This window comes from Chiloscyllium plagiosum, unplaced genomic scaffold (assembly GCF_037043375.1).
Source record: "Chiloscyllium plagiosum isolate Xiang-an unplaced genomic scaffold, Cpla_swu_hap1 HiC_scaffold_5, whole genome shotgun sequence".
Taxonomy (NCBI): domain Eukaryota; kingdom Metazoa; phylum Chordata; class Chondrichthyes; order Orectolobiformes; family Hemiscylliidae; genus Chiloscyllium; species Chiloscyllium plagiosum.
In genome coordinates, this window is record NW_028270143.1 from 36,868,575 (window position 1) to 36,896,089 (window position 27,515).

The window sequence follows — 27,515 nt, forward strand, 5'->3', positions numbered from 1 at the left end:
CGAGGAGGTTGAGCAATTCCACACATTTACCAACTTTACCAACACATTCCACCCCGACCTTAAATTCACCTGGACCATCTCTGGCACCTCCCTCCCCTTCCTGAACCTCTCCATCTCCATTAATGATGACCGACTTGACACTGACAATTTTTATAAATCCATCGACTCCCAAAGCTACCTGGATTACACATCTTCCCACCCTACCTCCTGCAAAAATGCCATCCCATACTCCCAATTCCTCCACCTCAGCTGTATCTGCTCCCAGGAGGACCAGTTCCACCACAGAACACATTAGATGGCCTCCTTCTTTAGAGATCGCAATTTCCCTTCTCAGGTGGTTAAAGATGCCCTCCAATGCATCGCATCCACATCCCACACATCCACCCTCAAACCCTACCCCTCCAACCGTAACAAGGACAGAACACCCCTGGTGCCCACCTTTCACCCTACCAACCTTCAAATACACCACATCATCCGATGACATTTCCGCCATCTCCAAACGGACCCCACCACCAGGGATAGATTTCCCTGTCCACCTATTTCCGCTTTCCGCAAAGACCGTTCCCTCTGTGACTACCTGGTCAGGTCCACACCCCCCAATAGTCCACCCTCCCTTCCTGGCATCTTCCCAAACCACCGCAGGAATTGCAAAACCTGCGCCCACACCTCCTCCCTCACCTCCATCCAAGGCCCTAAAGGAGCCTTCCATATCCATCAAAGTTTTACCTGCACATCCATCAATATCATTTATTGTATCCGATGTTCCCGATGCGGTCTCATCTACATTGGGGAGACTGGATGCCACCCAGCAGAGTGCTTTACGGAACATCTCCCGCACCAATCAACCCCGCCGCCCTGTGGCCCAACATTTCAACTCCCCCTCCCACTCTGCTGAGGACATGCAGGTCCTGGGCCTCCTCCACTGCTGCTCCCTCACCACCCGACGCCTGGAGGAAGAACGCCTCATCATCCACCTCGGAACACTTCAACCCCAGTGCATCAATGTGGACTTCACCAGTTTCCTCATTTCCCCTTCCCTCACCTCACCCCAGTTCCAACCTTCCAGCTCAGCACCACCCTAAGACCTGTCCTACCTGCCTACCTTCCTTTCCACCGATCCACTCCACCCTCCTCTCTGACCTATCACCTTCATCCCCACCCCCATTCACCCACTGTACTGTTTGCTACCTTCACCCACCCTCCTCTCTGACCTATCACCTCCATCCCCACCCCCATTCACCTATTGTACTCTATGCTACTTTCTACCCACCCCCACCGATTTATCTCTCCACTCTGCAGGCACCCTGCCTCTATTCCTGATGAAGGGCTTTTGCCCAAAACATCAATTTTCCTGCTCCTCAGATGCTGCCTGACCTGCTGTGCTTTTCCAGCACCACTCTAATCTAGACTCTGGTTTCCAGCATCTGCAGTCCTTGTTTTACCTTATTTAAGCTTAAGACAGTTTACTGCAGATCACTTTTAGATTGACTTTGTCAAAACAAAGGGCATTGAAAACCGACTACAACTGTTCAAAATTAAGCCACTTTGCTTTTGGATAGAATGTGAGGAGGATAAAACATTTAAATCTATCTCTTCCCCCTTTCTGGAACATCAAGAAAAAGCGAAATCTTCCATTAGATGAAATGCCAATGGAGAGCAGGACTTGCTTTAATTAATACCTCTGAAGCAGGTGGGACTGATCTAGGTGCAAGAATACTAGCAATATGCCAAAAGTGGGCCCCTTCCTACAGCACCTTGTATTCTCAGACGGTCTCCCATCCAAGTATTAACCAGGCCTGAGTCTGCTTAGCTTCTGAGATCAGACGAGACTTGGCATTATCAGATTAGCTTGGCCATATCCAACACAATCTCTTTCCTTAAATTAATTAATTGCATGACTTTGCAATATTCTTTACTGTCACTCTGTGGAGCACTCACTCACAAAACCAAGTATGCTCTGCTCCTGAAAACACACAATGAAATCTACCCCAGTATGTGCTAAATCCTTTAAACCTGAAGGTGAAGGACAGTCAGTTATTATCAATCTGTCCTAAGAATTACATCAGTTATTTGTTATTGCATGTGCTGTCTACAATAAAAATGTTTAAGGTCAATGTTCTCAAAGTTCATTCCTGTCTGAAAATATGTCTGAAATGTTACTTACATTCTCTGCTATGACATTTACCGCAATTAAGAAGAAACAAAACATAATATTCTATAGCTTGTTTGAATAAGGGACTTAGTTATCACTAAATTTTACTTAGCTTGCAGCAAACATTTGGCACATAAAAATTAATATTTTAACCACACACCAGATTTTGGTCAAATTTCCATCAGTATAAGCTATGCAAAGCATGTTATGTTGGATTGGCAATATTTATCCACAGATGCAAAATCCCTATGCTTGGTCAATCTGCATTCTTTCAACCAGATTTTGCTCTGTATCCTCCATATTTCCACATATTCAGAGTAGTTGTAATTAGATGTGTCTTAAAAATTGCATGTCGAATCTCTATCAATTTTTATTTCTGAAGAGGATGCCCTTGTTTATAGGAAATAAACAAGTTGGAGGGTTAGAATTCTAATTCAAGGCAGGAAATAAATATACTAACAGAATCTTTGAATAAAGTTGTTTGAAAGGCTAAATCTATTACTAAAATCAAATCACCGCCAGCATATTTGGACACAGATTTTAGCACGGTGGCACAGTGGTTAGCACTGCTGCCTCACAGCGCTAGAGACCCGGGTTCAATTCCCGCCTCAGGCGACTGACTGTGTGGAGTTTGCACATTCTCCCCGTGTCTGCATGGGTTTCCTCCGGGTGCTTCGGTTTCCTCCCACAGTCCAAAGATGTGCAGGTCAGGTGAATTGGCCATGCTAAATTGCCCGTAGTGTTAGGTAAGGGGTAAATGTAGGGGTATGGGTGGGTTGCGCTTCGGTGGGGCGGTGTGGACTTGTTGGGCCGAAGGGCCTGTTTCCACACTGTAAGTAATCTAATCTAATCTAATCAAATACATAGAAGTGCATGTGTCAGTTAGGTACTACATCTTAATTTTTTTTTAAAACAGCATGGTTAATCCAATCTTTTGAAGGGCTTTACATTGGTAATGAAAAGCTACTGAGGTAGGCAGGAATGTCAAATAATTAGATCAGCCAGAATCCCACTGAATGGCAGAAGAAGCTCAAGGGGCCGAGTAGCCTATTCCTTCTTCTACTTTATATGTACTGATGTTAGCTACCAGCTGTTAGACTGACAGAAGCAAACAGCAGGGCTTGCAAATGTTATTCTCAAATACTTCTATGGATCAGCAAAATCCGCAAACTGTGCAGCAATTACAAACATTTTCACTCACCTTATTGTGATGCAGCCACAAATACTTTAACCATTTAAATCTCGACAGATTAGGCACTTCTGTTAGTCCTCTTAAAATAAAATATGAAACAAGCATTTTATTTTAATTATTGGTTAAACAAGTGTCACAATATAAACATAAAGAGACACTCAAAAGCACTTTATATATTAATGATCTGGATGAAGGGACTGGGGGCATTCTGGCAAAGTTTGCTGATGATACAAAGTTAGGTGTACAGGCAGGTAGTACTGAGGAGGTGGAGAGGCTGCAGGAAGATTTAGACAGTTTAGGAGAGCGGTCCAGGAAATGGCTGATGAAATTCAATGTGAGCAAATGTGAGGTCTTGCACTTTGGAAAAAGGAATACAGGCATGGACTATTTTCTATACAGTGAGAAAATGCATAAAGCCAAAGTACAAAGGGATCTGGGAGTGCTAGTCTAGGATTCTCGAAAGGTTAACTTGCAGGTTGAGTCCGTGATTAAGAAAGCGAATGTAATGTTGTCATTTATCTCAAGAGGGTTGGAATATAAAAGCAGTGAAGTGCTTCTGAGACTTTATAAAGGTCTAACTAGGCCCCCCTTTAGAACACTGTGTCCAATTTTAGGCCCCAAACCTCAGGAAGGACATACTGGCACTGGAATGTGTTCAGCGGAGATTCACATGGATGATCCCTGGCATGGTCGGCCTAACACACGATGAGCAACCGAGGATCCTGGGATTGTATTCATTAGAGTTTAGAAAGTTGAGGGGAGATCTAATTGAAACTTACAAGATAATGCGTGGCTTAGAAACAGCAGATGCTGGGAAGTTGTTTCCATTCGGCAGGGAGACAAGGACCCATGGGCACAGCCTTAGAATTAGAGGGGGTCAATTTAGAACGGAAATGAGGAAACATTTCTTCAGCCAGAGAGTGGTGGGACTGTGGAATTTATTGCCATGGAGTGCAGTGAAGGCCGGGACGTTAAACGTCTTCAAGGCAGAGATTGATAAATTCTTGATCTAGCAAGGAATTAATGGCTACAAGGAAAGTGTGGGTAGGTAGAGTTGAAATGCTCATCAGCCACGAATAAATGGCGGAGTGGACTCGATGGGCCGAATGGCCTTTCTTCCACTCCTTAATCTTATGGTCTTATTGTTTTTTAAAGTAATATGTCAGCTTTATTTCAGCATTGTGATATTTGATTTTAAGCTACCTACATTTCACAATCAGAAACACAGATTCTGTCGTGTGAAATGAGGTCATTTGGCTAATCGAGTTCACACCGACCCTCTGAAGAGTATCCCACCCAAACCCAGGCCCCCACCCTATCCCAACACCCTGCATTTACCATGGCTAATCCACCGAGTCTACACATCCAGGGACACTATGGGCAATTTCGCATGGCTAATTCACCTGGTCTACACATCCAGGGTCACTATGGGCAATTTCACATGGCTAATCCACCTAGTCTACACATCCAGGGTCACTATGGGCAATTTCACATGGCTAATCCACCTAGTCTACACATCCAGGGACACTATGGGCAATTTCGCATGGCTAATTCACCTGGTCTACACATCCAGGGTCACTATGGGCAATTTCACATGGCTAATCCACCTAGTCTACACATCCAGGGACATTATGGGCAATTTCGCATGGCTAATTCACCTAACTTGCACATCCTTGGACTGTGGGAGGAAACCAAAGCGCCCGGAGGAAACATGCAGACATGAGAAGAACTTGCAAACTCCAGACAGGCAGTCGCCCAAGGCTGAAATCAAACCAAGGTCATTGAGTCTTTTGAAGAGATGACAAAGAAGATTGAAGGCAGAGTGATAGATGTGAGGATGTGGGTATCTGGAGGTAGGACAAATTGGCTGAAGGAGCTGCACAAAATGGCTTCTGCACTGCTAAATTATATTGTACTGAACCAGACAGAAACAAGAAACCGCAGACTGATCAAACTTGATAAAAACACAAAAGTAACGGTTTAACCCTAACCACAACGCAGGACAAAGAAATTATGATAGCATGAGACAGTATGCATGAATGTTTTATGCTATTTCATTGGTTATTACCAAATGATCATGCTCCATACTTGCCTATAAACAATATGTATGAACCCTATGCAAACTTTATAAGGGGTCGGATTCTTTTGGTGTAGAAGTACTCCTGGGTTGATCAAAGTCCACCCACCTAGCCGTATCAAGAATAAACGATTGCTTGTGTGATTGATAAAGAAGTGTTTACAGGTGTGTTTATTGACCGATTGCGGAACTGAGAAAACGGTGGCGTTCCCAAATAGTTGCTGTCTTTGTCCTTCTAGATGGTCGTGGTTGTGAGTTTGAAAGGCGCTGTCTAAGGAGCCTTGGTAAACGTCTACAATGCACCTTGGAGATGGTGCACACTACTAGTGAACATCAGTGGTGAAGGGAGTGAATGTAGTAGATGTGGCGTCAATAATGTGGGCTGCTTTGTCCTGGATGGTGTCAATCTCCTTGAGTGTTTTAGTGCAGCTTCAACAACACTCTGGTATACTCTATGCTTGCCTGGTTTAGTGTAGTTCCAACACCAGGCAAGCAGAGAGTATACCACCACACTTTCGCCTTGTGCCTTGTGTAATGGAACAGGCCAGACCCCCTCAAAACATCAGGAAGGTAGCCCAGACTCTAACTTTTCTTGTTGTTTTAAGCAGATGCAGAGTAGATATTCCAGGAGTGATGCAGCTGATCAAAACCCCTCAGTTTTAAACTAGAATTAATTTACGTGGTACCAAATGAAACACCAACAAAAGAGAACAGAATACAGAATAACTTAATCTGTCTGAAAATCCAATCAACACCATTACAACTTAATATTGCTGTTCCAAATATTTGCAATAACCTCCTTGGCAAAAAAAGTAAAATCCAACAAAGGTCCTTACAGGAGAGATGTCAGAGAGAGAGAGAGAGAGAGAGAGAGAGAGAGAGAGGATCAGCATGGAGCTATTTCTGTGGGTCCAGTACCTTCAAAAAACTGCTTGCTAAAACCAAACCAAACCAAACCAAACCAGAGAAAAGCTGAGCTGGGAAAACTGGCCACTCTCCTTTCATTGTACAAGTGTTTTTTTTAAAGTTTAAAAGGTTCTTCAAGTAGATAAACCCAGACATTTCAGAACCTGTGTCTTTACTACCCTTGTGAAAAAAATCCAAGGACAACATAACCATGTTAAAGAAGCAGCATCATCATTCGTTCCCTCTTAAAAATAATGAACCATCAAAATCCAAAGGTGGCTTCATTTTAAAACCCCTTAACCTTTCACTGTTGGTACACTACAACGCCCACATAAGTTACATTGACTGTAAACATGCAAACATGCACTACTACATTTGGTTTCAGTCCATTTACTCCTGCCAGCGAACACATTCATTTCTCATCCAAGTCTCGACAATGCATTGGCAATCACGTTTTCTTCTCCTGTCACAAGCACAATTTTCAAATTGAATGGCTGTAACAAGCTCCATCGAAACAGTCTGGAATTTTTGTCCTTAAATTTCTCCACAAACTTCAATGGTTTACGATCAGTGTGTATGATCGTTTCAGACATTACTGCTAACATAAACGATGAAATGTTGTAACGCCAACACCAATCTCAAAGTGTCTTTCTCAACTGTCGAATATTTCTGCTGATGAATGCTTAATTTCCTGGAGAAATGCCCAATAGGTCTATCTAGTTTCTCATAGTCTTCCTGCAAGGGCACAGCACTGACACCCACATCACTGCCATCGACAGCCACTTTCATGGCTTCATGAAATTAGGTGTGGCTAACACTGCAGCAGTGGTTAAACACAACTTTCAGGCTTTCAAATGCCTTTTGATAATTCATTATCCACTGAAATGTCTTGCCTTTCTTCAGTAATTCAGTGCGTGGAGTAGCCACACAGCTAAAATTTGGTACAAACTTCCGATAAAATCCACTCAATCCCAGGAACAGTAGTTTTCTGCTCTTTTTGTCGATGGTGTGGGAAATTCTCCAATTGCCTTTGTTTTTGCTTTCTGTGGGGCTATTTGTCCATGTCCAATAACATGGTCCAAGAAGGTGACCTGGCTTTAGCAAATTCACTTTTAGCCAGGTTTATCACCAAGCCTGCCTCCTGAAGTCGATTGAACGATTCCGATAAACGTTGCAAATGCTCCTTCCACGTGTGACTAAAAATCACCAGGTCATCTATATATATAACATAGTTGGGTAATCTGAAAATGACCTTATTGGTTTGTCTCTGAAATGTGGCTGGCACATTTTTCAAATCAAATGGCATGATTTTAAATTGATACAGTCCATTCGGCATTACAAAAGCCAAAATTGTCTTCACTCTTTCAGACAAAGGTACCTGCCAGTTCCCGCTGAGCAAGTCAAACTTAGAAACATAAGTTGCTTGTCCCATCTTATCAACACAGTCTTCCAAACACAGAATCGGATATGCATCAATCATTGTAACTGCACTGACTTTGTGATAGCCCACACATAGTCATTGGGTACCATCTGGCTTTTGCACCATTACTATGGGTGAGCTTCAGTCACTGTAACCCATTTCGATTATGTCATCTTGGAGCAGACATTCAATCTCCTTTCGAACCTGTGCCAACTTCTGCCTATAAGGAAGGTACTTAATCAGAACAGCATTTCTGATAACTACATCATGCATAATAAGGTTAGTACTTGCCGTCTTATTTCCATATATCTTCCATGCACTGGCAATAATTCTTTCAAGTCATTTTGATTTTCCTCGAGAAGATAACTCAATAATTTATCCCAACTTTTGACAACTTCCTCATTGTCCAATTGAATTTGAGGCATGTCCAAGTCTGAACTTGGTTCTTCACTCTGTGTTGTAACCAATAACAACAACACATTCTCCTCTTGCTTTCTTTCCCTATCAAATTACCTTTTGAGCATCTGTAATATTTCTTTTTATATGGAGTCCTTATCAAACAGTTCATTTCAGTCAACCTCCTTTTGACTTGAAAAAGTCCACTAAACCTTGCTTTTACAGATTCACCTATCACTGGAAGTAGCACAAACATATTATCGCCAATTGGAAAATTGCGGGTTTTTGATTTCTTGTTTGTTTCCTGTTTCATTGTATGCTGTGATACTTTTAAATTCTGTCTAGCCAACTCCCCTACTCTACTTAACCGTTCCCTAAAATTTGACACTTGGTCTGTGAATTCTGACTTACCAATTTCTCCTTAATCAATTTTAGTGGTCCTCGCACTCCATGCTCAAAAACTTATTTAAATGGCCTAAAATTGGTCTATTCACTTGGTGTATCGCTGATTGCAAAAAGTACAAATAGAATTCCTTTATCCCAATCATCTGGACAATCTTGAATCTCAGCCCTCAACATGGTCTTTAAGGTCTGATGCCACCTGTTTAGCACTCTCTGCCATTCTGGATGGCTAGCAGAGAATTTGAATTGCTTTATTGCTAAGCTGTCCATAACGTCTTTGAATAATTTTGATGTAAAGTTTGACCCTTGATCTGATTGTATCTCTGCAGGTAGTCCATATCTAGTGAAAAATTTGATTAACTCCACTACAATCCTTTTAGCTGTGATATTGTGTAATGGAATGGCCAATGGAAATCTAGTGGACACATCATTATTGTTAACAAATACTAATTCCCATTTTTTTGCTTTAGGCAGAGGTCCTTCACAATCAATTAAGACTCTTGCAAAAGCCTATGGTTTTCCAATTACCTGACTTGTATGACACATCTTGCAAAATTCAATTACATCCTTGTGCAGTCCAGGTGAGTAAGAATGTTTTTTGCATTTTAGCTTGAGAATTTCATACTCCTAAATCACCCCCTACTGGTAGTTCACGTGCAAACCTTCCTTGCTATAACTCACTGGCAATACAACTTGATGAACTTCTGCCCATTTCTCATCTGCCTGAATATGTGGTGGTCTCCATTTTCTCATTAAGACATCATTTTTAAGATTAGCACACCAGGATACATCTTGGTTCTTCTTCTGTGTATGTGTTTTGATATAATTGGTTTAGTTCCTCATCTTTCTGCTGTAACTCAGTTAATTTCTCTGAACTAAAGATGTCTGCTTTGTCATCTATTTGCTCCTGGTTTGTCTCAAACATTTGATCAAATACAGTCTCTGCTAATTCCACTTCAACTTTCTTAGCTATACTCCTTGATCTCTCCTGTTTCAGCTGGTGACTTTGTGACTTCATTACCACACAGCTAGGAAAAATCCCAGGACATATGTCTTTTAATAGTTCAGTTGCCTGAATTTCCACTGGTTTTTCCATTCACAGTAGGCAACACTCCTACCTGTGAACCAGTTACATAGTTAGCAAGGACAAATTATATTCCTGGAGTTGAGAGTTTGTCCAGTATTCCTACCATGACTTCTCCTCTTTTCACTAGACACTTTAACCTCACTCCACATAACTGAGCACTTTTTGTCTCACCGTGAATCCTGTTATTAGCACTTCTCCTGGCAATGGTCCTTCAGAGGTGCATATCTCATCTTTCAAAATCAAAGTTCAAGAGGATCCTGTATCTTTTAACACTGTAACCTCTTTTCCTGCTGCTCTAGGCCTATACAAGTAAGCTTTAACTTTGCAGGAATATACAACCAGGTTGTATATTCTGATGCAACCTTTTAGCCTCCTCTGTGCTTTCTGTTACCAGTTCAACAAACTTCACTTGTTTATCCTGTTTTCCTACATCTTGCTTCCCAGTGCTTTTCTGAACCTACCAACACTATGATTTCACGTGGCCTACTTTATTGCAGTGAAAACACCTGATCTTTTTATCTTTTCTTTGCTCTTATTAGGCAGCACGGTGGCACAGTGGTTAGCACTGCTGCCTCACAGTGCCAGAGACCCGGGTTCAATTCCCGCCTCAGGCGACTCTCTGTGTGGAGTTTGCACGTTCTCCCTGTGTCTGCGTGGGTTTCCTCCGGGTGCTCCGGTTTCCTCCCACAGTTTAAAAATGTGCAGGTTAGGTGAATTGGCCAAGTTAAATTGCCCGTAGTGTTAGGTGAAGGGGTAAATGTAGGGGAATGGGTCTGGGTGGGTTGCGCTTCGGCGGGTCGGTGTGGACTTGTTGGGCCGAAGGGCCTGTTTAAACACTGTAAGTAATCTAATCTAAAAAAATTCAAGGATTCCCTTCTTACCTGTGGTAAGTTATCCTTATGATCTTCACTGAGATCTATCTTTCCCTTTCCTCATGAGGATTTCTGTTTTTCCCAGTTTCTATCCCTCACATATTGAAACTGAAGCTGGAAGCCAAACTTTGATTTATGAACCATTTCAGCTGCTCATCTTGCCGTTTTAACTCTCTGCTCTTCCACATGAGTTTTCACGACCTCAGGAAGTGAATTTTTGAACTTCTCCAAAATAATCATCTCTCTAAGGGTGTCATAGGTTTGTCTATTTTTAATGCCCTTATCCACCTATCAAAAGTACTTTGTTTGATCTTTTCAGACTCAAAGTAGGTTTGACTCATGGAATATCCCAATTCCTTCATCTCCGCCGTATCTGCTCCCAGGAGGACCAGTTCCAATACCGAACAACCCAGATGGCCTCCTTCTTCAAAGACCGCAATTTCCCCCCAGATGTGATCGACGATGCTCTCCACCGCATCTCCTCCACTTCAGCTCCTCCGCCCTTGAACCCCGCCCCTCCAATCGCCACCAGGACAGAACCCCACTGGTCCTCACCTACCACCCCACCAACCTCCATATACATTGTATCATCCGTCGTCATTTCCGCCACCTCCAAACGGACCCCACCACCAGGGATATATTTCCCTCCCATCCACTATCAGCGTTCCGAAAAGACCCTCCGTGACTCCCTCGTCAGGTCCACACCCCCCACCAATCTAACATCCCGGCACCTTCCCTTGCAACCGGAAGAAATGCAAAACTTGCGTCCACACCTCCCCCCTTACTTCCCTCCAAGGCCCCAAGGGATCCTTCCATATCCACCACAAATTCACCTGCACCTCCACACACATCATTTACTGTATCCGCTGCAGCCGATGTGGCCTCCTCTATATTGGGGAGACAGGCCACCTACTTGCGGAACGTTTCAGAGAACACCTCTGGGACACCCAGACCAACCAACCCAACCACCCTGTGGCTCAACACTTCAACTCTCCCTCCCACTCCACCAAGGACATGCAGGTCCTTGGACTCCTCCATCGCTAGACCATAGCAACACGAGGCTGGAGGAAGAGCGCCTCATCTTCTGCCTAGGAACCCTCCAACCTCAAGGGATGAACTCAGATTTCTCCAGTTTTCTCATTTCCCTTCCCCCACCTTGTCTCAGTCCCAACCCTCGAACTCAGCATCACCTTCCTAACCTGCAATCTTCTTCCTGACCTCTCCACCCCCACCCCCACTCCGGCCTATCACCCTCACCTTGACCTCCTTCCACCTATCGCATTTCCAACGTCTCTCCCCCAAGTCCCTCCTCCCTACCTTTTATCTTAGCCTGCTTGGCATACTTTCCTCATTTCTGAAGAAGGGCTCATGCCCAAAATGTCGATTCTCCTGTTCCTTGGATGCTGCCTGACCTGCTGCGCTTTTCCAGCAACACATTTTCAGCTCTGATCTCCAGCACCTACAGTCCTCACTTTCTCCTGGAATATCCACTCTACATTTGCTTAAAACAACGAGGAAAGTTAGGGTCTGGGCTACTTACTTGAAATGTTTTGAGAGGATCTGGCCTGGTCCATAAGAGAGTGGGAGCTCTATGCGGGATTTATTTGGTGCTTCCAATTTGGGATTAGGGTTGTTAGACTCAAAGCCAGCGAGTGGTATGAGTAACTTTTGCTCCAGGTGTTGTATTTGGTTGCTTTAAACAGTGCTTGGTCCTCACTTAGATTCCTAAAACCCTGCCCATAGGCTCCTGGCACAAACTCATATGCACTTAAAATGGCTTTCTTCACCTCCTCAAACTCGTCAGATACCTCCTCTGATAGTGTTGTGAATACCTCACTGGCTCTACATACAAGTGTGTTTGGATGAACAAAAACCACATGGTCTCTGGCCACTTCATTTGTTTAGCTACCTTCTCAAATGAGATGAAAAAGGCTTATATACTTTTTTCCTCAAATTTAGGCAATGCTTGAAACAGATTCTCACCAGGCCTTTGACAACCATGGGTTTGCTCAGCCTCACTAAGCTTACCTTCAGCCTTCATCTCCATCCTTTTAAGCTGACATTCCTGCCTAAGTGCCAATTTCTGAAGTTCAAACACTCTTTCTTCCTTCCCTCTCTCTCCTTTTCTCTCTCTTCTCTCTCTTTCTTTTGGTTCTTCAAAAGAAATTTGTTCTATTTGTCTTATCTCTGCTTTTAATCATAATTCAGACAGTTTCATTTCTTTTGCCCTTTTCTTTTCTTTTGCCTCTAACTCACACTGCTTCATTTTCAATTGAAGTTTAGCCATCTCCAAATATTCTGGTGGCATTTTCAAATCTAAATGCTGAGCTATTGTTGTGATCATCTCTCTTTCCCTCATGGAAGGAGGCAGCTCCAACTCCAGTTTGACTGTCAATTAAAACAGCTTTGCCTTGTTCATCTCTTTCAAAGCCCCCAAAGTCACTTCTTCCACCCCCAGAAAACTCTTGGTGACTGAAATAGCCATTACCACACCAAGCACCGTTTAAACCAACTGAATACAACACTCGTTACGAAGGTTACTCGTACCCACCACTTGCTGAGTCCAACAACCCTAATGCCAAATTGGAACCACCAAATAAATCCCGCAAAGAGCCCCCAATCTGTTATGGACCAGGCCAGACCCCCTCAAAACATTTCAAGTAGGTAGCCTCGACCCCAACTTTTCTCTTTGTTTTAAGCAGATGTAGAGTGGATATTCCAGGAGTGATATAGCTGGTCAAAACACCTCAGTTTCAAACTAAACAGAATGTATTTACATCGTACCAAATGAAACACAAACAAAAGAGAACAGAATACAGAATAACTGAATTTATCTGAAAACCCAACGGACTCTATCACAAATTAATGAAGCTGTTCCAAATATATGCAACACCCTATATACGCTCTCTTGGCAAAAAAAGGTTAAAATCAAACACAGGTTCTCACAGGAGAGATGTCAGAGAGGGGGGGGGGAATATGCATGGAGCTGCTTCTTTGGGTTCAGCAACTTCAAAGACTGACTACTTGCTAAAACCAAATCAAACCAAACCAGAGAAAAACTCAGCTGAGAGAAATGGTCATTCCCCTTTCATTGTACAAGTATTTTGTAAAAAAACTTAAGATGTTCTTCAAGTAGATAAACTCAGGCATTTCAGAACCTGTGCATTTAAGACCCCTCTGACATAAAAAACAAGAACTGCATAACCTTGTTAAAGGAGCAGCATCATCACACTTGCAGATAATGGATCGGCTGATTCAGTAATGGCAATATCATTGAGGGTGGCATGGTGACTTAGTGGTGAGCACCACTACCTCACAGCACCAGGGAATCGGGTTCAATTCCATCCTTAGGTGACTGTCTGTGTGGGTTCACTCCCACAGTCCAAAAATATGCAGATTAGTTGAACTGGCTATGCTAAATTGCCCATAATGTCCAGGGATATAGAAATGCAGGATTTCAGGGATAGGATAGGATAGGAGGGTGGGTTTGGGTGCAATGCTTTACAGAACATCAGTATATACTCAATCAGCCAAATAGTCTGCTTCCACACTGTTGGGAATCTATAAATGTAAAGGGGCAATTGTTAGATTCCCTCTTGTTAGTGATGGTAATTGCCTGGCTCTTGTGTAGCACAAATATGACTTGCTATTTGTCAGCCCATGTCTTGTGAAATTGGACATGGACTGCTTGATTATCTTAGAAGTTGCATATAGTGCTGCATATTACGCAATAATTAGTGAACATCCCCACATGTGACTTTAAAATGAAGGGAAAGTCATTGATGAAGCATCCCTCTAAAGTTCATTATGCCGGTCAGTTGAAGTTTGAAGATTAGTAGATCGGATACTGTGTCCTAATCTGATGAGTTGGTCTTAGTTTGAATTTGTCTGCTCCAGTACAGAGACACACTTTTCTCAAAGGAATCAATGCTATTGCTTTAAATGTTGTTATTTATTACTGAATGAAAAAGATTTAAAAACAATTGTCACTGGAGGTCTTTGTGCAGAATATCCTCTTCCCTAGTGTGGTGTGAGTAATTGCAGGAAAATACAGTCAGACTACAAAGAATTTAATTATCTGTGACAAGAAGAATGTTATCAATTTTCTCCTCAAGCCATAAATCACTTCAGAATTTCAGTATTGATTGGTGACTATCATAATGACATGCATTTGCATCTCCCTATTTCCTTCACTCTTGTAAGTACCTTTTCTATCAAATACCATCTCCATCATATCTTTTCAACACACTCACCAACTCACTATCCTGTCTGGGGTACTCAAAGATAATTCATATCTTTGAGTCTCTTCTTAATTTGAGACGGTCTGGTGAACCTACCTTTAATATTTCACCAGAAACAGGCAATAACATTAACACCTTGTCTCCTGCAACAACATTTCAAATTTTTGCCTTTTTTCTGTGCTAGTTTTCATTGTTGAGCTTCTTTCAGATTTTTTTAGGCAATTTACAATTAGTCAGTTTCTCTCTAAAATTTGAGACATAGATTGGAAACATTGTTTCTGAAATTTGTTTTATTAACTTTGCATTAATAATTTTAATTAGTGTGCTTAAATCTAGTCCATTTATTAGTTCAAAAGGAACAAATTCGAATAACTTATCCGGAGCAGCCCTAATGGCAAATTGTAACAAAGGAATTCCCAATCATTAGGACATTTTTGATCATAACCCATAATCATAGCCTTCAAAGTCTGATGCTAACTTTCCAATGCAGTTTAAGATTGTGGGTGATACACAGATGTGAATATTTATTTCCAAACTAGTCATAACTTCGATACATATATGCAACAGAAGATGTGAACCTTGATAGGATTTATTTAGTTCATCGACATTACGTAAAAAGCAAATGAACTAACTTTTCTACCAGTACTTTCGCAGTAATTTCCCAAAAAGGCAGTGTTTCAGGAAATCTTGTGGAGACATTCATAGGCATTAAAAGATATTAGTTTTCGATTCTGGATTTTAGGCAGGGCCTAAAGATCCAACTAAACAGCTCTTCAGAATTGGAATCTGAATTGTATTAGAATTAAAAGGGCAAGTTTAATTGAAGGTTTGGATTTCCCCACCACTGACATGATATATTTCCTTTAATAGCTCCTGCTGCTATGCAATCTCAAAGGTCCACACGCCACAACTGTTTCCGGAGCCAGAAGTCAATGCTTCTGCACACTGATCAGCACACACAGCTTTGACGGAATATTGTTGACATGTATGGCATACCTGCGAAAATTTGACTACATCTTTATGTAAACTTGGTCAATAAAAATATTTTAATACTTCAGTTTGTTTCCCTATACCCAATTGACTTGCCGCTAGAATTTTGAGAGCAACTCAGAAAATTTCCTTTCCATACTCAGATGGAATATTACCTGATGGACCATTGCCCATTTTGCATTGGCTAGTATTTGTGATGGTCTCCATTTTATTCTCATTAACATACCTGTAGCATCTGAAAAAGGAGTGTGGCTCCGAAAGCTTGTGTTTTCAAATAAACCTGTTGGACTGCAACCCAGTGTCATGTGATTTTTGACTTTCCTCACTAATTCTCTGTTTTTCAAGCAATGACATTCAGGTATTGTTTTTGATTTAGTTTCTAAGTAAGCCTATTTGTGTAACTCTAAATTCCAAATTTGCATGTTGCACTTATAACCATGTCAACATCATTCTCTTTGCTTTCATCCTTGTCAGTTAAATTTTCAAACATTACATTCAATAAGTAAATTTCAAATTATCTCCTTGCTCAGAGAGCCCTTTTCTTCCTGTCTAATTTTATCGGCCTTATGTTTAGACATGACAGAATCAGAAAAGAATCTAGGATGTTTCTTTTATAATATTTCAGTTTCTTTCACCTCCATTAGTTATTCCACCACCTTATGAGGCCAGTATTTTTTAAACTGCAAGGTTATTTCACAAAATAAAGTCAATTCCTTTTATAGTTTTTGGTTCACTTCTCCCACTTTCATTTCTCTACTTGCCGAGTCACTCTTTATTCTTTGTACTATGAATACCACTAATTAATATTTGCTCCTTCATCTAAACCTCTAGAAAATAAATAGTATTATTAGCCAGCATCAGTGATGACCTGGTCCAGTGTGTCTCATATCCTCATTGGTTCCCTTCCTAGATGTGAAACATAGATTAAGTCCCTCCCTTTATGCGATAGAATACTCAAAGCTTGCAGCAATCTAACTCTCCTCATGAAATTCTCTTTCAAAGATTGACAACTGTCCTCAGCCTTCTCACCCTTCTTAATACATCCCGAGTAAACATGTTCTCTTTGTACCACTGCAACAGATTAGTACCTATATCTTTTCATGATGTCTTGTATGAAAACTCCTTAGATTTTCCTATTACTGCAATTGGTCTCACATTTAATCTCCAGCAATCGGCTCCGAACTTTTCAGTTCCAGCCTTTCTCCACTATTGTATTGACATCCTTCTGTCTCTTCTCTAAAACAAATATCTATTCTATCTGTAGATTTTCTATACTTCCAATTTCATTGTGGATATCCATACGACCATTTCCCCACCTATACCTGTCGATGTGAGATATCATAGGTATCTTTCAAAACCACTGCTTCTCTGATCCTCAACACTAGATGCTCACCTGAATAAATTTTTGCAGCAGTGCTATTTCCTCATTCTTCCCTGATCAGAATTTCCCTTACATTCTCAAGTTTTTTTTTCTAGCTAAAAACTATCTAAACCACTGACACCACAGCAGTTCTGCCTTCCTTGTAAATTCCACAGTATTAGTCTTAATTTTCAATTCATAAGCTCAGGCACAAGTTTATAAGCATTGAGTATGGCTTCTTCAATAGTTACACACACAGCAGGTTTTTCTTCTGAACACAGACTATAACGATAATATCCAAATTTCTTTTGGCCACTTCATCTATCCAATTACCTTCTCAAAAAAGGTAAAATACTTTTCAACTCCACCCTCATTAAATTTAGGCATGAATCATAGATTCTTGGGTAAATCAAATTCCTCACTGGGGCCATAACAAGTCCAAACTACTACCTCTTTCTTCCTTCTTTATTCTAAGATTTTCTGCGGCTAACTCACATTCTCTACATTCCTCAGTTTATTGGAATTCACGCTTATTAATTTCATCTTATTTTGTATTTTTCTCTGCTTTCTCCTTTGCTTTTTTTAAATCAAGTATTTTAATTTCTTTTTCCACTGTCCTTTTGTTTGTTTCTATATTCCTCTTATTCACTTCAAGTTTTTCTTTAAATTTCTCCCTCTCTGTCTACTTTTTAATTTCTAACTGTACCTTAACCAATTTCAACTGTGACATCATCATTTCTACTTTTCTGTCTCCCAATTCTAAGTGTCGTGTAATTACTTGAAGCGCCTCATCTTTTGGAGATTCTGTTTTGGTTCCCACCTTCAATATATCTGCTAAATCCCTCAGTTTAGCCTGAATCAAATATTTTAAATAATCCACTGTTTTATTTTCCAAGTCCAGAAAACTTGTAGCAACATCCAAAATCATATCTAAACTTTGAGCAATAAAGTCAACACAACACTTTATGTCTCAGAAGCATCCATGGGGTTACTTTAACAAAAAGACTCAGATCATTCTTAAATCCAGTGAATTCAAAACTCCCAAGTGCCCCAAATTGTACATAAAATCGACTTAGATCTGCATCAAGTGTTTGCTTTGTCATTGGACGACATGATAAACTTTCAGTGAAGGCATAGAGAGCGCAAATAAATGGTGTGGGGGCAGCAGCTTGCACAAATATATTTTCTTTCAATTGGCTCTGGACAATTCCAGTTAACCACAAGATAACAAAAATTCCTGGAGAAACCCAGCACACCTGGCAGCATCTGTGGAGAGCAGACGAAGGGTCACTAGACCCAAAACATTAATTCTGCTTTTTCTCTCCAGATACTGCCAGACCTGCTAAGTTTCTCCAGCAATTTCTGTTTGTTTCAGATTTTCGTCATCCACAGTTCTTTATTTTATTTCAGTTTATTACAGCTGCCTCTGTCACAGTTAGCCTCGTTTTGCTCTCACTAACTAGTATGTGGCATGATTTTTGGATTCAGTAAGAAAGCCTCCTCTATCACACACATGCATTGCAAGTAAGGCAACATTTCTCTCCCCACAAGTATGGATAACTGTAGGAAATCAGAATAGCTGATAAAATGCTCTTAGTTCAGATGTTTTTTATATCTTGTAATATGTTTCATAGATTTCAGTGAATCTATATAATTGGCCACAATGTTACAGATTGAAAGGCATATTATCAAATTGATTTTTAAAAATTAATTCAAGCTTCAGTAATTAATATAAAAATAATTATACGAGCATCTAAAATAATGTTTCAGCTATCCCAGATGCTCAGATAGATAGAAAAACATATTCTGTGAAAATTGAGTGGGTCAGCAAAAATCCCACAGGAGTTATTAATTAATGTTTTATGATTTTGTGATAAAGAATTATGTTACTTACTCGTTAGCCAGGTAAAGTTCAATGAGATCATTTTTCACCTTGCATTTAGAGAGCTTTAATTGATTTTGTATAACCTGTTTGTAATTTAAGGAATAGCATACAAATTACATTTATTGCAATTTTAAATTCAAACATTTTGCTATTATCACATTTTACTGTATGACTATCACCTTTAATACTTCTTGATTAAATCAAACTGTTCCAAAATAAAAGTTTTATCTTCAGCATGAATGCCTGATTTACAAAGGTTCAGATGGAGAGGAATTTGTTTATAAGACAATTTTCTGATTCAGTATATGAATGTACCTACTAGAGAAGGTGCAAAACTTGACCTACTCTTGGAAAGTAAGACAGGGGAGGTGGCTGAGGTGTCAGTGGGGGAGCACTTTGGTGCGAGCGACCATAATTCTATTCGTTTTAAAATAGTGATGGAAAAGGATAGACCAGATCTAAAAGTTGAAGTTCTAAATTGGAGAAAGGCCAATTTTGACGGTATTAGGCAAGAATTTTCGAAAGCTGATTGGAGGTAGATGTTCGCAGGCAAAGGGATGGCTGTAAAATGGGAAGCTTTCAGAAATGAGATAACGAGAATCCAAAGAAAGTATATTCCTGTCAGGGCGAAAGGAAAGGCTGGTAGGTATAGGGAATGCTGGATGACTAAAGAAATTGAGGGTTTGGTTAAGAAAAAGAAGGAAGCATATGTCAGGTATAGACAGGATAGATCGAGTGAATCCTTAAACAGTACAAAGGAAGTAGGAGGATACTTAAGAGGGAAATCAGGAGGGCAAAAAGGTGACATTAGATAGCTTTGGCAAATAGAGTTAAGGAGAATCCAAAGGGTTTTTACAAATACATTAATGACAAAAGGGTAACTAGGGAGAGAATAGGGCCCCTCAAAGATCAGCAAGGCAGCCTTTGTGTGGAGCCGCAGAAAATGGGGGAAATACTAAATGAATATTTTGCATCAGTATTTACTGCGGAAAAGAATATGGAAGATATCGACTGTAGGGAAATAGATGGTGACATATTGAAAAAATGTCCAGATTACAGAGAGGGAAGTGCTGGATGTCTTGAAATGGGTAAAGGTGGATAAATCACCATGACCTGATCGGGTGTAGCCGAGAACTCTGTGGGAAGCTAGAGAAGTGATTGCTGGGCCTCTTGCTGAGATATCTGTATCACTGAGAGTCACAGGTGAGGTGCCGGAAGACTAGAGGTTGGCAAACTTGGTGCCACTGTTAAGAAGGGCGGTAAGGAGAAGCCAGGGAACTATAGACCAGTGATCCTGACCTCGGTGGTGGACAAGTTGTTGGAGGGAATCCTGAGGGACAGGATGTATTTGGAAAGGCAAGGACTGATTAGGGATAGTCAACATGGCTTTGTGCATGGGAAATCATTCATCACAAACTTGATTGAGTTTTCTGAAGAAGTAACAAAGACGATTGATGAGGGCAGAGCAGTAGATGTGATCTGTATGGACTTCAGTAAGGCATTCGACAAGGTTCCCCATGGGAGACTGGTTAGCAAGGTTAGATCTCATGGAATACAAGGAGAACTAGCCATTTGGATACAGAACTGGCTCAAAGGTAGAAGACAGAGGATGGTGTTGGAGGGTTGTTTTTCAGACTGGAGGCATGTTACCAGGAGAGTGCCACAAGGATCGGTGCTGGGTCCTCTACTTTTTGTTATTTACATAAATTATTTGAATGCGAGCATAAGAGGTACAGTTAGTAAGTTTGCAGATGACACCAAAATTGGAGGTGTAGTGGGCAGTGAAGAGGGTTACCTCAGATTACAACAGGATCTGGACCAGATGGCCCAATGGGCTGAGAAGTGGCAGATGGAGTTTAATTCAGATAAATGCGAGGTGCTGCATTTTGGGAAAGCAAATCTTAGCAGGACTTATACACTTAATGGTAAGGTCCTAGGGAGTGTGGCTGAACAAAGAGACCTTGGAGTGTAGGTTCATAGCTCCTTGAAAGTGGAGTCGCAGGTAGATAGGATAGCGAAGGCGGTGTTCGGCATGCTTTCCTTTATTGGTCACAGTATTGAGTACAGGAGTCGGGAGGTCATGTTGCGGTTGTACAGGACATTGGTTAGGCCACTGTTGGAATATTGCGTGCAATTCTGGCCTCCTTCCTATCGGAAAGATGTTGTGAAACTTGAAAGGTACAGAAACGATTTACAAGGATGTTGCCACGGTTGGAGGATTTGAGCTATAGGGAGATGCTGAACAGACTGGGGCTGTTTTCCCTGGAGCATCGGAGGCTGAGGGATGACCTTATAGAGGTTTACAAAATTATGAGGGGCATGGATAGGGTAAATAGGCAAAGTCTTTTCCCTGGGGTCGGCGAGTCCAGAACTAGAGGACATAGGTTTAGGGTGAGAGGGGAAAGATATAAAAGAGACCTAAGGGGCAACTTTTTCATGCAGAGGGTGGTATGTGTATGGAATGAGCTGCCAGAGGATGTGGTGGAGGCTGGTACAATTGCAACATTTAACAAGCATTTTGATGGTATATGAATAGGAAGGAGAAAGTGAGGTCTGCAGATGCTGGAGATCAGAGCTGAAAATGTGTTGCTGGAGAAGCGCAGCAGGTCAGGTAGCATCCAGGGAACAGGAGAATCGACGTTTCGGGCATAAGCCCTTCTTCAGGAATGAGGAAAGTTTGTCCAGCAGGCTAAGATAAAAGGTAGAGAGGAGGGACTTGGGGAAGGGGCGTCGGAAATGTGATAGGTGGAAAGAGGTCAAGGTGAGGGTGATAGGTCAGACTGGGGTGGGGGCGGAGAGGTCAGGAAGAAGATTGCAGGTTAGGAAGGCGGTGCTGAATTCGATGGATTTGACTGAGACAAGGTGGGGGGAGGGGAAATGAGGAAACTGGTGAAATCCGAGTTCACCCCTTGTGGTTGGAGGGTTCCTAGGCGGAACATGAGGCGCTCTTCCTCCAACCGTCGTGTTGTTGTGGTCTGGCGATGGAGGAGTCCAAAGACCTGCATATCCTTGGTGGAGTGGGAGGGGAAGTTGAAGTGTTGAGCCACAGGGTGGTTGGGTTGGTTGGTCCGGGTGTCCCAGAGGTGTTCTCTGAAACGCTCCGCAAGTAGCCGGCCTGTCTCCCCAATATAGAGGAGGCCACATCGAGTGCAGAGGATGCAAGAGATGATGTATGTGGAGGTGCAGATGAATCTGTGGCGGATATGGAAGTTTCCTTTGGGGCCTTGGAGGGAGGTGAGGGGGGAGGTATGGGCGCAAGTCTTGCACCTCCTGCGGTTGCAGGGGAAGGTGCCGGGAGTGGAGGTTAGGTTGGTGGGGGGTGTGGATCTGACGAGGGAGTCACGGAGGGAGTGGTCTTTACGGAATGCTGATAGGGGAAGGGAGGGAAATATATCCTTGGTGGTGGGGTCCGTTTGGAGGTGGCGGAAATGACGGCGGATGATGCGCTGTACATGGAGATTGGTGGGGTGGTAGGTGAGGACCACTGGGGTTCTGTCCTGGTGGCGGTTTTAGGGGCGGGGCTCAAGAGCGGAGGAGCGGGAAGTGGAAGAGATGCGGTGGAGGGCATCGTCGACCACGTCGGGGGGGAAATTGCGGTCCTTGAAGAAGGAGGCCATCTGGGTTGTACGTTTTTGGAATTGGTCCTCCTGGGAGCAGATGCGGCGGAATCAAAGGAATTGGGAGAATGGGATGGCGTTTTTACAGGGGGCAGGGTGGGAGGAGGTGTAGCCCTCCCCCCACCTTGTCTCAGTCAAATCCATCGAATTCAGCACCGCCTTCCTAACCTGCAATCTTCTTCCTGACCTCTCCGCCCCCACCCCAGTCTGACCTATCACCCTCACCTTGACCTCTTTCCACCTATCACATTTCCGACGCCCCTCCCCCAAGTCCCTCCTCCCTACCTTTTATCTTAGCCTGCTGGACAAACTTTCCTCATTCCTGAAGAAGGGCTTATGCCCGAAACGTCGATTCTCCTGTTCCCTGGATGCTGCCTGACCTGCTGCGCTTCTCCAGCAACACATTTTCAGCTATGAATAGGAAGGGTTTAGATGGATATGGGCCGGGTGCTGGCAGGTGGGACGAGATTGAGTTGGGATATCTGGTCGGCATGGACGGGTTAGAGCGAAGGGTCTGTTTCCATGCTGTACATCTCTATGACTCTATCTATGACTGTAATATATTTTCAGAAAAATAACACAATACATATGAAGAAATAACAGTAAACTTAGAAAGTAAATCACAACAGAACAGTAATGATCAAATAATTCAGCCTCTTTTTGGAAGTGCCTATCAGAGGATACAGTATATATTACTAAGATGACTGATATCATTTTGAATGTTTTGCAAAAGCCGATAAAGAAACATGGGCAGCACAGTGGCTTAGTGGTTAGCACTGCTACCTCACAGTGCCAGGGACCTGGATTTGACTCCTGCCTAGGGTGACCGGCTGTGTCGAGTTTGCACATTCTCCCTGTGTCTGCGTAGGTTTCCTCCCATAATCCAAAAATGTGCACGTCAGATGAATTGGCCATGCTAAACTGCCCATTGCGTTAGGTGCATTAGTCAGAGGTATGTATAGGGTAGGGGAATGGGTCTGAGTGGGTTACTCTTTGGAGGGTCGGTGTGGACTGGTTGGATCGAAGGGCCTGTTTCCATACTGTAGTGGAATCTAATCTCTACTTTTACCTTGCCAACAAACTTAAACCTGTAATTCTATTCACCTAAATATTATCAAAATCCTGAGACCCCTGTGCAAAGCTACAAAGATTCACCAGTTCATGCAGGAAACGGCTTACATCTGCATATGCCTCCTGTCTGCATACCTTACTTGCAAGTGGCATGTTTTTGTCAGTTGTTGGATCAACACATTCCAACTTTAAATGCTCACATCCGAATTGGAAACTAATGTAGATGTGTCACACTGTAACTTCAATCTCCCTCTAGTACTGGTTCTCCAAGACTTTCACTGTTGCTCCGTTGCAAAGATTTTCATTTTAGATTGTACACTCTTGGGTTCAAACCCTGCTCTGCACACTTCATTACAAAACCTGAGTTGACATTCTGTTTTATTCTCTCCTGGGATGTGGGCATCACAAACAAGTATTGAAAGAGGGTTACCTTGTCCAATGTGCCTCACTTGAGGTATGAAACCAAGTTACCATATGACCTCTAACAAGAGCGTACAAGGTCCAATGTCACTGAAAGAGAGCAGTGAAGTTTTCTTTCTGTGTTGGACAATGTTTATCCTCAGTCATCAGATTATCTTTGTTTTGACATTGTCACATATACGAAATTACAGTGAAATATATTGCTTTGCATACTCTACAGGCACATTGTACCATGCAAAGTGCTTCCAATAGCAGTGCAGAATACATGTTATTGCCACGGAGTGACAAAGATCACCATTAACATTTGAGAGGTCCTTTATTGTAGTTTATGGGCTTTGCTGTACACATTGACTATTATGTTTCTTAATTTACAACACTTCAAAACTAACTTATAAAGTGCTTTGTGGCACTAATTGGAAACTGATCTATCGGCTCATTAACTTGATCGTTACTGTGCAGCAAGGTTAGTGCTGCTTCTGTCATTCTGAAAGAAAATTGCACTTCACCCAGAAACTAAACATAGTCATAGAATTTTTATACCACAGAACAGGGTCCTATGGTTCATAATGTCTGTGTCAATCATCAAGTATCTATCTATTCAAATCCCATTTTCAAGCACTTGAATCAATCACTAGTCTTACGTTATGGCATTTCAAGGAATTCTTATTTTCCATGACCATTCTCATCACTACCATTGTTTTAGGCAATGAGTTCCAGGTACCCACAACCCTTTGGGTGAAAAGAAATTTCTTCATATACCTTATACACCACTTAATCCTTACCTTAAAACTGTGCCCCCTAATTATTGACCCCTTTATTAACATGTAACATTTCTCAATATCTACCCTGACTATACCCCTTCGAACATTATACACTTCAAACAGATCTCTCCCCAACCTCACCATCCCTTCAGCCTTCTATGCTTTAAGGGTAGCAACCTTAGCCTATCTTCATAACTGAATCACTCCACCTCTGGCAATATCCTGATGAATCTTCTCTGCACCCCTCTCTAATGCAATCACATCTTTCCGCTAGTATGGTGACCGAAATTGCAGTACTCCAGCTGTGGCTCAACTAAGTTATAGACAGCTCCATCATAACCAACTTGCTCTTGCATTCAATGCCTTCCTCATAAAGGAAGTATCCTTCTATGCTTTCTTAATGTTAAACATAGAAAACAGGAGCAGGAAAACTTTCAGTGTTTTGGGCTCAAGTATTTTCTGTGACAGAAAATGTCTTAGGCTCACCTCTCTTTGAGTCAACAAATTTCTCATCACAATCCTAAATGGCCTACTCCATATCCTTAGACTGAACTTCCTGGTCATTTGGAACATCATTTCTGTCCATACCCTGTCTAGTCCTGTTAGAATTTTATAGGTTTCTATGAGATCAAACCCCTTCCCCATCAACCAAATTCTTCTAAACTCCAATGAATATAGTCTTAATTGAATCAGTTTCTCTTCATATATCAGTTCTGCCAGCCCAGGAACCAACCTGTTCATAGATAGAACAGAATCTCTACAGTGTGAAAATAGGCCATTTGGCGCGACAAGTCCACCCCGACCCTCCCAAGAGTATTCCACCCAGACCCATCCCTCTACTCTATCACTTTACATTTCTCCTGACTAATGCACTAACCTACCCATGGCTAATTCACCTAATCTGCACATTTCTGGACTGTGGGAGGAAACCTGAGCACCCGGAGAAAACCCACACAGACATGCGGAGAATGTGCAAACTCCATACAGGCAGTCGTCTGAGGCTGGAAACAAATCCAGGTCCCTGACACAGTGAGGCAGCAGTGCTAACCACTGAGCCACCACGCCGCCCATCTGCTAAACTTTTGTTGCACTCTCTCCAAATCCAAAACATCCTTCCTCAGATAAGGAGACCAAAACCACACACAATACTACAAATGTAGTCTCACCCAGATCCTGCATGTTTGCTGCAAGACATTCCTACTCCTGTACTCTAATCCCACCACCACAGCAGATCAGGAAACGTGAATTCAATGCAAATCTAGAATGAAGATGACCATTGTCTGTTGTTGATTGTCAGAAAATGTCATCTGGTTCCCTGATGCCCTTGAAGGAAGGAAACTGCTATCCTTACCTGGTCTGGCCTACATGCAACTCCAGACCCACAGCAATGTGGATGACTCTTAACTGCCCTCTGAACAATTTTCCTCCTCGTCATTTACCACACCACCAACTTATGTGTCATCTGTAAATTTACTGATCAAACTTCCTACATTCATGTCTGGATCAATAATGTACACTACAAACAGAAAGGGACTCATGCTGAATATTGCGATACCCACTGGACACAGGCTTCCAGTCACAGAAATGCCCTTTGACCATCACCCTCTGTTTCTTTCACTAAGCAAATTTTAAGTCCAGTTTGCCAGGGACCCTCCAGGCTCTTAATTTCTTAACCAGTCTGCCATGCAAACTTTTGTCAAAAGTCTTAAAGAAGTCCATGTCGACTACATCAATTGCACTACCCTCATCTACACACCTAGTTATCTCCTCAAATAATTAAATCTGTTCTATGAAATACCACTTCAGAAGCAAATATCCTAACAACAATCACCTGCTATTTACAAAAGCATAATCTTTAACAATAGCACTACCTCTCACTGAGTCAGGCGCTAGAGTGTCAATATTCCTGACATTTCCTCATTTATGTCAGCCAGGTCTACCTGATTGGAGCAGATTAACAGCCTCAATCAGGGAACTCATATTCTATGATGTCCAGCTGGCTAACTTCTTTATAATCACTCCATTAGACATGATCAAAACCATTCTGATTGTCCTTGCTTAATCTTTTATCTCCAAGTGGAGATTAATTCTGTTCCTCAGATGTTTTTTCCCCAATAGTTCCCCTATGCTAACAATTGTTAACAGGCCTGTTGTTTCCTCACATAGCCCTACTATCGTCTTGAGTCATGGCACCACATTAGCTGTCTTCCAGTCCTATATTACCCCGCATATGGCCAGAAAGGATTTGAAAATTACATCAGAACTCCTGCAATCTCCTCCCTCATATCCCTCGGCAGCCTGGAATCCATCTCATCTGGGCCTGGGAATTTATCCACTTTCAAGTCTATTAAAACTGTGAATATCTCCAACCTCTTGATGTTAATTTGGTCAAATATATCACAGGCCCCTTCCATGACTTCTATACTTGTACTATCCTTTACTATAGTGAATATAGATGCAAAGTATTCATTTAAAAACTCTAACATGCTTTCCGGTTCCAAACACACATTGCTCCTTTGGCCCTGAATTGGTCCTGCCCTACTTCTGGTTATCCCCTTTCTCATAAAATACTTATAAAACACCTTTAGATTTCCCTTCACCAGTGTTTTCTTTTCCATGTCCTCTGATTACTAATTTATTTTTATTAAGTAACCCTAGCACTTTCT

General features: G+C 42.0%; 1 protein-coding gene across 1 annotated transcript in view; it reads right to left on the bottom strand.

The window, feature by feature from the left end:
- lrrc72 (leucine rich repeat containing 72) overlaps positions 1-19,057 on the bottom strand; it is a 73,649-nt gene extending 54,592 nt beyond the window's left edge. Inside the window, exons 1-2 of the mRNA XM_087987107.1 lie at positions 18,990-19,057; positions 3,354-3,423 (exon numbers count right to left, since the gene is read on the bottom strand). The gene's annotated coding sequence lies outside the window, so the exon portion shown is untranslated. The remainder of the gene's footprint in view (positions 1-3,353; positions 3,424-18,989) is intronic.
- Between the last annotated feature and the right edge of the window lie 8,458 nt (positions 19,058-27,515).